Source organism: Panthera uncia (assembly GCF_023721935.1).
Source record: "Panthera uncia isolate 11264 chromosome C1 unlocalized genomic scaffold, Puncia_PCG_1.0 HiC_scaffold_3, whole genome shotgun sequence".
Classification (NCBI taxonomy): domain Eukaryota; kingdom Metazoa; phylum Chordata; class Mammalia; order Carnivora; family Felidae; genus Panthera; species Panthera uncia.
The window spans coordinates 54,875,689-54,887,608 of record NW_026057584.1 but is presented as its reverse complement, the minus strand read 5'-3'; the positions used below and the strand labels follow the sequence as shown (position 1 = coordinate 54,887,608).

The window sequence follows — 11,920 nt, the reverse complement described above, 5'->3', positions numbered from 1 at the left end:
AATGCAGTGCAAAATATACAGTTGTAAATAGGGAAGATTTTATTTTATTATACAGTGATAGACACATACAATAAAATTTGTACAAAGATATTTTGGTTAAAAGTACCCAAAACTTTGTTGCATAACTAAATAAATGCCTCCTCTAACTACAATTATGTAAAAATTGAAATAATTTCAACTTGGAAAAAATATGGAGAGGAGCCAAGATGGCAGAACAGCATGGAAGTTTTTTGTGTGTCTCGCATCCATGAAATACAGCCAGACCAACACTAAACCATCCTACACACCTAGAAAACTGATTGGAGGATTAACACAACAATCTGCACAACCTGAGCCACAGAATTCAGCAGGAATTCACCCCAAAAGAAAGAGCACGAAGAAACGACAGCCAAGGATTTAACCAACACAGATACAAGCAAGATGTCTGAACCAGAATTTAGAACCACGATAAGAATACTAGCTGGAGTTGAAAATAGATTAGAATCCCTTTCTGCAGAGATAAAAGAAGTAAAAAATAGCCAGAATGAAATTAAAAATGCTATAACTGAGCTGCAATCACGGATGGATGCAGCAGTGGCAAGGATCAATGAGGCAGAACAGAGAATCAGTGATATAGAGGACAAACTTACAGAGAATAATGAAGCAGAAAAAAAGAGGGAGATTAAGGCAGAAGAGCACGACTTAAGTATTAGAGAAATCAGTGACTCATTAAAAAGGAACATCAGAATCATAGGGGTCCCAGAAGAGAAAGAGAAAGAGAAAAAGATAGGGGTAGAAGGGTCATGTGAGCAAATCATAGTGGAAAACTCCTAACCCGGGGAAAGACACAGACATCAAAATCCAGGAAGCACAGAGGACCCCCATTAGATTTAACAAAAACCTACCATCAACAAGGCATATCATAGTCAAATTCACAAAATACTCAAGCAAGGAGAGAATCATGAAAGCAGCAAGGGAAAAAAAGTCCCTAACATACAAGGGAAGACAGATCAGGTTTGCAGCAGACCTATCCACAGAAACTTGGCAGACCAGAAAGGAGTGGCAGGATATATTCAGTGTGTTGAATCAGAAAAACATGCAGCCAAGAATTCTTTATCCAGCAAGGCTGTCATTCAAAATAGCAGGAGAGATAAAAAGTTTTCCAGACAAACAAAAATTAAAGGAGTTTGTGACCACTAAACCAGCCCTACAAGAAATTTTAAGAGAGACTCTCTGAGGAGAAAAGATGAAAATACGTATATATAAATAAAAAAATACCAAAAGCAACAAAGATTAGAAAGGACCAGAGAACCCATCAGAAACTCCAACTCTACAAGCATCATAATAGCAATAAATTCATATCTTTCAGTACTCACTCTAAACATCAATGGACTCAATGCTCCAATCAAAAGACATAGGGTAACAGAATGGATAAGAAAGAGACCCACTTTAGACCTAAAGACACCTTCAGATTGAAAATAAGGGGATGGAGAACCATCTATCATGCTAATGGTCAACAAAAGAAAGCCGGAGTAGCCGTACTTACATCAGACAATCTAGACTTTAAAATAAATACTGTATCCAGAGATGCAGAAGGGCATTATATCATAATCAAGGGGTCTATAGACCAAGAAGACTTAACAATTGTAAAATTTATGTGCCAAATGTGGAAGCACCCAAATATATAAATCAATTAATCACAAACATAAAGAAACTCATAGATAGTAATACCATAATAGTAGAAGACTTCAACACCCCACTCACAGCAATGGACAGATCATCTAATCAAAAAGTCAACAAGGAAACAATGGCTTTGAATGACACACTGGACCAGATGGACTTAACAGATATATTCAGAACATTTCATCCTAAAGCAGCAGAATATACATTCTTCTCCAGTGCACATGGAATGTTCTCCAGAATAGACCATATACTGGGACACAAATCAGCCCTAAGTAAGTACAAAAAGATCGAGATCATACCGTGCATATTTTCAGACCACAACGCTATGAAACTCGAAATCAACCACAAGAAAAAATTTGGAAAGGTAACAAATACTTAGAGACTGAAGAACATCCTACTAAAGAATGAATGGGCTAACCAAAAAGTTAAAGAGGAAATTAAAAAGTATATGGAAGTCAATGAAAATGATAACACCACAACCCAAAACATCTGGGACGCAGCAAAGGAGGTCATAAGAAGAAACCATATAGCAATCCAGGCCTTCCTAAAGAAAGAAGAAAGATCTCTGGTGCACAACCTAACCTTACACCTTAAGGAGCTGGAAAAAGAACAGCAAATAAAACCCAAAACCAGCAGAAGACAGGAAATAATAAAGATAAGAGCAGAAATTAACACTATCGAAACCAAAAAAAAACCAGTAGAACAGATCAATGAAAGAACCAGAAGCTGGTTCTTTGGAAGAATTAACAAAATTGATAAACCACTAGCCAGCTTGATCAAAAAGAAAAAGGAAAGGACCCAAATAAATAAAATCAAGAATGAAAGAGGAGAGATCACAACCAACACAGCAGAAATAAAAACAATAATAAGACAATATTATGAGCAATTATATGCCAATAAAATGGGTAATCTGGTAGAAATGGACAAATTCCGAGAAACATATACACTACCAAAACTGAAACAGGAAGAAATAGAAAATTTGAACAGACCCATAACCAGTAAGGAAATCGAATTAATTATCAAAAATCTCCCAAAAAACAAGAGTCCAGGGCCAGATGGCTTTCCAGGGGAATTCTACCAAACATTTAAGGAAGAGTTAACACCTATTCTCTTGAAACTGTTCCAAAAAATAGGAATGGAAGGAAAACTTCCAAACTCTTTCTATGAAGCCAGCATTACCTTGGTTCCAAAACCAGACAGAGACCCCACTAAAAAGGAGAACTATAGGCCAATTTCCCAGATGAACATGGATGCAAAAATCCTCAAGATATTAGCCAACCAGATCCAACAATAAATTAAAAAAACTATTCACCACAACCAAGTGGGATTTATACCTGGGATGCAGGGCTGGTTCAATATCTGCGAAACAATTAATGTGATTCATCACATCAATAAAAGAAAGGACAAGAACCATATGATCCTCTCAATAGATGCAGAGAAAGCATTTGACAAAATACAGCATCCTTTCATGATAAAAACCCTCAAGAAAGTAGGGATAGAAGGAGCATACCTCAAGATCATAAAAGCCATATATGAATGACCCAACGCTAATATCCTCCTCAATGGGGAAAAACTGAGAGCTTTCCCCCTAAGGTCAGGAACAAGACAGGGATGTCCACTCTCGCCACTGCTATTCAACACCATATTGGAAGTCTTAGCCTCTGCAATCAGACAACACAAAGAAATAAAAGGCATCCAAATCAGCCAGGAGGAGGTCAAACCTTCACTTTTTGCAGATGATATGATACTCGATATGGAAAATCCAAAAGATTCCACCAAAAAACTGCTAGAACTGATTCATGAATCCAGCAAAGTTGCAGGATATAAAATCAACGCACAGAAATCAGCTGCATTCCTATACACCAACCATGAAGCAATAGAAAGAGAAAGCAAGGAATCGATCCCATTTACAGTTGCACCAAAAACCATAAAATACCTAGGAATAAATCTAACCAAAGAGGTGAAAAATCTATACACTGAAAACTATAGAAAGCTTATGAAAAATGGAAAAAGATTCCATGCTCCTGGATAGGAAGAACAAATATTGTTAAAATGTCGATACTACCCAAAGCAATCTACATATTCAATGCAATACCTATCAAAGTAACACCAGCATTCTTCACAGAGCTAGAACAAATAATCCTAAAATTTGTTTGGAACCAGAAAAGACCCCCGAAGAGCCAAAGCGATCTTGAAAAAGAAAACCAAAGCAGGAGGCATCACAATCCCAGACTTCAAGCTATACTACAAAGCTGTAATCATCAAGACAGTAGGGTACTGGCACAAGAACAGACACTCAGATCAATGAAACAGAATAGAGAACCCAGAAACGGACCCACAAACGTATGGCCAACTAATCTTTAACAAAGCAGGAAAGAATATCCAATGGGATAAAGACAGTCTCTTCAGCAAGTGGTGCTGGGAAAATTGGACAGCGACATGCAGAAAAATGAACCTGGACCATTTTCTTACACCATACACAAAAATAAACTGAAAATGGATGAAAGACCTTAATGTAAGACAGGAAGCCATCAAAATCCTTGAGGAGAAAGCAGGCAAAACCTCTTTGATCTTGGCCACAGCAACTTCCTACTCAACATGTCTTCAGAGGCAAGGGAAAGAAAAGCAAAAATGAACTACTGGGACCTCATCAAAATAAAAAGCTTTTGTACAGCTAAGGAAACAATCAGCAAAACTAAAAGGCAACCAACAGAATGGGAGAAGATATTTGCAAATGACATATTAGATAAAGCGTTAGTATCCAAAATCTATAAAGAACTTATCAAACTCAACACCCAAAAAACAAATAATCCAGTGAAGAAATGGGCAAAAGACACGAATAGACACTTCTCCAAAGAAGACATCCAGATGGCCAGCTGACACATGAAAAAATGCTCAACATCACTCATCATCAGGGAAATACAAATCAAAACCACGATGAGATACCCCCTCACACCTGTCAGAATGGCTAACATTAACAACTCAAGCGACAACAGATGTTGGCGAGGATGCGAAGAGGATCTCTTTTGCATTGTTGTAGGGAATGCAAACTGTTGCAGCCACTCTGGAAAACAGTATGGAGGTTCCTCACAAAACTAAAAATAGAACTACCCTACGACCCAGCAATTGCACTACTAGGCATTTATCCAAGGGACACAGGTGTGCTGTTTCGAAGGGACACATGCACCCCAATGTTTATAGCATCACTATCAACAATAGCCAAAGTATGGAAAAAGCCCAAATGTCCATCGATGGATGAATGGATAAAGAAGATGTGGTATATATATACAATGGAGTATTAGTCGGCAATCAAAAAGAATGAAATCTTGCCATTTGCAACTATGTGGATGCAACTAGAGGGTATTATGCTAAGTGAAATTAGTCAGTCAGAGAAAGACAAAAATCATATGACTTCACTCATATGAGGACTTTAAGAGACAAAACAGATGAACATAAGGGAAAGGAAACAAAAATAATATAAAAACAGGGAGAGGAACAAAACAGAAAGACTCATAAATACTGAGAATAAACTGAGGGTTACAGGAGGGGTTTTGGAAGGGGGATGGGCTAAATGGGTAAGGGGCACTAACGAATCTACTCCTGAAATCACTGTTGTGCTATATTCTAACTAATTCAGATGTAAAATTTAAAAAATCAAAAATAAAATAAAATAAATAAAAATAAAACAAAAACAACAAAAAAGGAAAAAATGTAGTTTGAAATGCTAATGAATGCAGTACCCAGGTTTTATTTACCTGCTCTTTGAAGAATGGGTGCGAGAGGTGGGGGATGGAGTTTAAAATGAGTGTTACTATTAAAGAAATCATGAAAATACCTAATTCTCTGCCAGTACAGTTTTAATCACATTTTCTCTTTATAACTCTACTGAGAAATTGAAAGTGTTCGTGTCATTCTGATGTTGAAAAATACAGTATTGTTTAAGTAAAGTTAGCTATTACTCAGAGAGAGGCTAGTACTTCCCATACAGTAACCTGCAAAGTTGGTATCTCCCTAATTTTTTTAAATCTATGTGGAAACCCCAAACAATGTTAATAATACACCTAAAGGGAAAACAGAAATTTTCTTTGGGTCAACTAACAACTAAGCTATTAATAAGTGTTTTCGATCTGATAAAAAGCAGAGTAAGGAAACTCACTTTACCCAGGAGAAGCTTACTTTTAAATTTCAAACTTCACTCAAAACACTGCATTCAATTTCTACTTATATGAGTTCTATCAAGTCTCTGTATAGTCACAGAATTCAGTGAGCCTTTAAATAGGGTCCATAGAGAAAAGAACTTTAGTCACAAATACAAACTTACAGACTTTTAGCAAAATGCATTCACAATAATCATAAAGCTCATTTTAAAATACAAAATGTCATCTATGTACTAGCTAAAGAATCATTTCCAATTTTTATATAAAGTAGAAAAATCAGGTTGATTCTTATTAAATGTTACTGATAACTCAGGAAATCAGACATTTTTCTTAAAAAGGAAAAAAAAACACTCTTTCCTCAAATAGATTTCACATGCAAGTCACTTAGAAGAAAATTTCCATTGTCACTGTTCAAACTACCAATATTTACTACAGTTAAGACATTCACTGTTGCCATCTTCAATCACTAGTGTGCCAGTACCTTCAAAGTGTCTTGAAACCAATAGATTCCACAACAGTAGTAAGGGAGGGGCAGGAAGACTAGGAAGGATATCAAGGGAATCCATTTTGCATCTAGTAACATTTAGTTACTAAGAAGAAATATAATGTTGTACACCTGAAACTTTTATAATGTTACACGCTAATTTTACTGAAATGGGCAGAGATGTGACACCTGGTATGAGAATGATCGCTCTTCCAAGAATGAAGTCATTCTAATGATAAATAGGATTAGAGTAACAAACTCATACATGCTTCTGTGGGCCAGGCATAGTTAAGTGCTTTATATATTATTAATATTTTTACAACGTGAGAAAGATACCGCTAATATCTATTTTTGCAGATGAAGAAAATGAGGCAGACAGAAGTTAAGTGGCTTATTTGAAGTCACAAGTTGGTAAGAAGTGGAGAGAGATAGTGAAAGATAAGAGGAAGAGCAATTTTAAATCTCTTTTAACAAGTCCCTTTTAAGAACATCTAAGCAACCCTGTGTTGAACAAAATGTATGATACACTGCAGATGCTTAAAGAGGAGTAAATAAAATGCTTTTAAATACTGGTATTTACCATTTAAATACTGGTATTTGCCATTTCCAATTTTGCCCATAAAAATAGGGATGTGGTAAGAACAATCAAGGCACGGATAAAGCTTTCCAGATTTACAAAACCCACATAACTGAAGCAATAAAGCGGGAGGAGGAACTCATTAGAATATTTGGAGCATGAGTACTACACAGACTAAAAGATAAAGTGGGATTCTGCTGCTGTAGCGGAAAAAGTACCGCAGTGGAACGTATCAAGATGAAGTGATCCTGGGTAAATCACTACAGGTCTATGAACCCATCCCCCCACCCCCACCCCCAGTTGTCTATGGCCTTTCCCTCTTTGAATCTGCCATGCCTGAATCCCTAAACTGGAGTAAGAATCCAGCTTTCCAAACTGCCAATCTGGGCTCTTCCATGCCACCACACCCATTTTGAGGCTGACTTCTGCCAAACGTGGGTGGAAGGCTCGGGTCAAAATCTGTTCCACACAGAAATCACAGAAGCTGCAGAGAGGCCCCTCACTAGAAACAGTCTTATGCTGCACTTAAGGGACCTAGACGCCACCAGGCTAGGGCTAAGGGGAGCCTCTTACTAGCAGAACGGTTGGATACTCCTCTTTGGGTGAACCCTAGCCCAAACTGCATCGGCCCGTAACCAGTGAGCGCTCGGATCACAAGACTGCGGTGCCCACTCCTTCTCAGCCAGTCTCATACCTACCACAGGGTCAGCGGCTCCGCCTACCACCTCCCTGACGAACGCTTGGCAGTCATCGAGGCCGCTGCTGGGCCAGAACCCGCGCCGCACGTTTAAGGTTGACCGTCCCACAGTAGCGCCTCAAACACCTGAGCTAGAAGCCCAGCGGGCATGTGCTTCCGGTGGGCGCCAACCAATGGCAGGCCAGACTCCATCCGCACTGCTGATTGGCTCCCATATCCCGTAAGGTGGCAACTCTCGCAGGAGTTTAAACACTGGTACGTGCTGTGCCGTTACTGGCTGAACCAAAGTGGGACGAGAGTGAACGTTCCTTAAACACAGATATGCCAAGCCCATTTTTTTGTTTAACTTTTGCCTAATCGAAGAGCTAAATTATCTATGTATATTGACAATGTGTCCCAGTTCTTGTTTGAAATAGGAACTCAATGTTTTATGAATGGTCCATTAGCATTTGATTGCAGGAATCCTATTGCGTCAACAAAAGAATAAACCAAGTGCTTACTATGGGCAAAGCACTGTGCCAAGCACCTTGGACAAAAACTGAACTGCAGCTCCAATTTTCTGAGTTACAATTCAACTGGGATAAGATTTAAATACATTAAAAGTTAAATCATTATAGGGGCACCTGGATGGCTCAGTCGGTTAAGCCTCCAACTTCCACTCAGGTCACATTCTGCCAGTTGGTGGATATGAGCCCCACATTGGGCTCTGTGGTTACAGTTCAGAGCCTGGAGCCTGCCTGGGATACTGTGTCTCCCTCTCTCTGTCCCTCTCTGCTTGCACTCTTTCTCTCTCTCAAAAATAAATAAACATTAAAAAAATATTTTTAAGTTAAATAAATGAGCTACATTTTAAAAAATGCAATAATATAAGAACTGACAGCAAGGTTGCAAGTTCTTTGCTAATTGCCAAAAATGCGGAACAAAGTATGAATAGAAACAGAGAGAATGAGAAATGAAGGGGCCAGGAAGGGAAATATGGAAGGAAGGACTGAAAAAGCTACAAGATGATGAGGGTATTGAAGGCAGAAAGGTATGAAAGTGAAAATTGTATTTATGAAAATGTGAGAAGGGAAAGTAGCTTACCTGTGGTTATGCAATTACGTCTGTGAGACATGAGTGGTAAGGAGACAGAGAAATAGGAATATTAAAATAATTTTTAAATTGTTCAACAATCAAAATACTTGTAATAGTGAAAATTCTGTGTATTAAATAAGTGGGAGGGTTTACCCACAGTCTTATTCTTCAGAACTCTGTACAATACACCTTTCTGCCATGATTAAAGTGTTCTGTGTGGGCACCGTCCACTAGCCACAAGCAGCTTTGAGCACTTCAAGTATGGCTAATGCAACTGAGTAACTGACTTTTTATTATTTTAATTATAGTTAATTTAATTAACTCAATGGATTTTTATTTTAATTTAAATAGCTGCAATTACCAGATGGTTGAATGAAACTATTCTAAGTGGTACCTATGAGTCTGTTCTACAATCAACATATTTAAAAGATGTAGGTCATCAAGTTGAATGAAAAGGACCAGGTCTACAGCAGGGGAGGAGGGAATATCAGGTGTTACATATTATTCTCAAACTCAAACGAAGACACACAAACTCAAGAAAAAGAAGGAGTATACCATTTCTCAAGTGCCTACCACATACAGGCTAGGTGCATGAATACACTATCAGTAGCCAGTAGCCTTACAGCTGGGAAAAATGGAGACTCTGGACCTTTATCACCAATAAATATCAGTGATAAAACCTATTTAAAAATTTCAAATAAGGCAAAACATTTTTACTTATATAATGTATGAAGACTAATATTGATAATCAGTAAATATTGTAATTATATCACAGTTTTAGAAATTTTGGAAAACAACAACAAGAATTTACTATTTTCTCCTTGCATTTCAAAAGTAAGTTACAATATCATCTCTTGTTTTTTAAAAAAAGAAATTTATAAGAATTTTGGAAGAAAAACTTAGGGGAAAACTGGATTTCATGTGAAATAAACATAAATGTTTATCATTCTAATAATTGTGCATTAAAGGTTACATGTTTTAAAGCCTTGAAAATTTAAAATTTTTTTAATGTTTATTTTTTGAGAGAGAGAGACTGAGTGTGAGCCAGGGAGGGGCAGAAAGAGAGGGAGACACAGAATCTGAAGCAGGCTCCAGGCTCCGTACTGTCAGCACAGAGCCCAATACCAGGTTAGAACCCACAAACCATGAGATCATGACCTGAGCCAAAGTCAAATGCTTAACCAACTGAGTCACCCAGGCGCCCCTAAAGACTTGAAAAATTTAATCTGCAAATGCACGGCACATCTTTTCTCTAATAGTATACCCATTAATAATCATTCTTTCAAACCTCAGAATTTTAGTTGTTTTAGCTACATGTGACTCATGTTCAAATATGATTTTATATGACTTGAAATACGGCAAAACTGTTATTGTTGAGTGATAAAAAACGTCTACGGTTGATTGTGGTGATGGTTGCACGATGCTGTGAACATACTAAAAACCATTTAATTGAACATTTTAAATGGGTGAATTGTTTGATGTATGAATTATATCTCAAGGAGCCTGCTTAAAATGATAAGACATAAAGAAACTAAATTTCAGGACACCTGGCTGGCTTGTTCAGAAGTGCATGTGACCCTTGATTTAGGGGTCATCGGTTTGAGCCCCATGCTGGGTGCAGAGATTACTAAAAAAAATCAAACTTAAATTTAAAAAAATAAAGAAAGTAAATTTCTTATTTTGCTTACATATGTGGTATTTCATTTGATTGAGTGATAAAGAAATTTTGCTTTCTTAGCATTTCCCAATATTTCTGTTCCTGGTTTTGTTTTATGCAATCTTTTATCTCTTCTTTAAGAAAAAAATGAACTACTCTAATTATCAGCTTCAAAATTTCAGAATATCAATCATTAATTTGTATTACAAATTACTCTGTTATTTGTATTACAAAGAATAAAAATTGCCCAGTCAATGCAGTTCAAAAAAATTATACATTTTCCACTAGATGGCACTGGTGTGCAAATAGCGTTGCTAGAATCTGCAGATTCATCTATTATTAACATTACTACATTGTTTTCATTCACTTTGATTGGTCTGGGTAAGATAAAGAGACGTGGAAAGTTAAAACAAGAGACTTCCTTTGCTTACTAAGCTCCTGGGTAAACAAAGTCCCCATTTTAAAGATACAAGATGTAACACAAGGAGAAATTGTCATAATCTTGTGCTAAAGCTAGAGTAAGAACCCACAATCCCTGACTCTTAATTGCTATCATACAAGTATACAATATCAAGAGTGGGGAAGTGGAAACGCTAGTCAAAAGGAACAAAAAACTTTATTATCTCATTTTATCCCTAACTATAAAATCCTAACTATACAGGACCAATCTGTAAACTTCATAAAGGAAGAAGAGTGATCATTTTGTTTAATATTATATCACTTGAGTATAGCACAGTGCCCAACACATAGTAGACAGTCAAAAAACATTCGGTGTTTAAATAAATGGATAAATTAATTAAGGTTAACAACAACCCCATGTAGTAGGTAATATTATTTCTACTTGCAATTGAGGAACTGAAGTTGGAAATATGAAGTAACTCATATTCACAATTCAGTGGCAAAAGCATTTTGCATTCTTGAACATTACTTTGCATTCTTGAACATTCAAAGAGGTCTGCTCCTGGACTACCTCTGGTTCATTCTTTTTACTTCATTCCAACTCCACTACGAAATCCTGATCTTGTTTCCGAATTTCTTCTAGCTTTCCGATGACCTCTTGTCAAGTCCCTTCAACAAGAAGTCTTAGAAGTCAGTATGCATTCCCACTTTGTTTGCCATTAAGACTTTTCCTAGTGCTATAGTTGAACAGTCCACCTTTTCAGCCCTCAAATCCCCAAGGTTTGTGGGAGTCGAGCAGATCAGCAGATAGATTCTGGTTTGGGCTCTGTTATTTGTATCTCTATATAGTCTCTGGCATTCCAAGGGCCTCAATTTCCTCATCTCAATTTTCTCAACAAATGAGGCTGGAATTGGATGATCTCAAAGGTTCTTTTAGCTCTGAGACTATATGGTTTTTAACTTTATCCTAGAGTGGTCCTCTATTGAGTTTACGACCAAGATGGCAAGTTTTAGAGGAAGAATGCTTGGACTCTAGGGTTGGGAAGGCTGTGCGCCAGACGGGCCTGTTCTGGCCATAGAGAATGAGGATTGCACACCCGGCGTTTGTTTCAGCGGACTGCTAGACTGACTGGGTCAGCCTACCCCACCCCGAGCCGCTAGGGGGCGCTGGAGGCCGTTCCCCGGAAGCTGGCACTCTGCGCGGCCGCACAGC

General features: G+C 37.6%; 1 protein-coding gene across 1 annotated transcript in view; it reads right to left on the bottom strand.

Annotated features, from left to right (window-relative positions):
* The window catches only part of PDE11A (phosphodiesterase 11A), a 413,203-nt gene extending 405,216 nt beyond the window's left edge, over positions 1-7,987 (bottom strand). Inside the window, exon 1 of the mRNA XM_049615974.1 lies at positions 7,579-7,987. The gene's annotated coding sequence lies outside the window, so the exon portion shown is untranslated. The remainder of the gene's footprint in view (positions 1-7,578) is intronic.
* Positions 7,988-11,920: the final 3,933 nt, after the last annotated feature.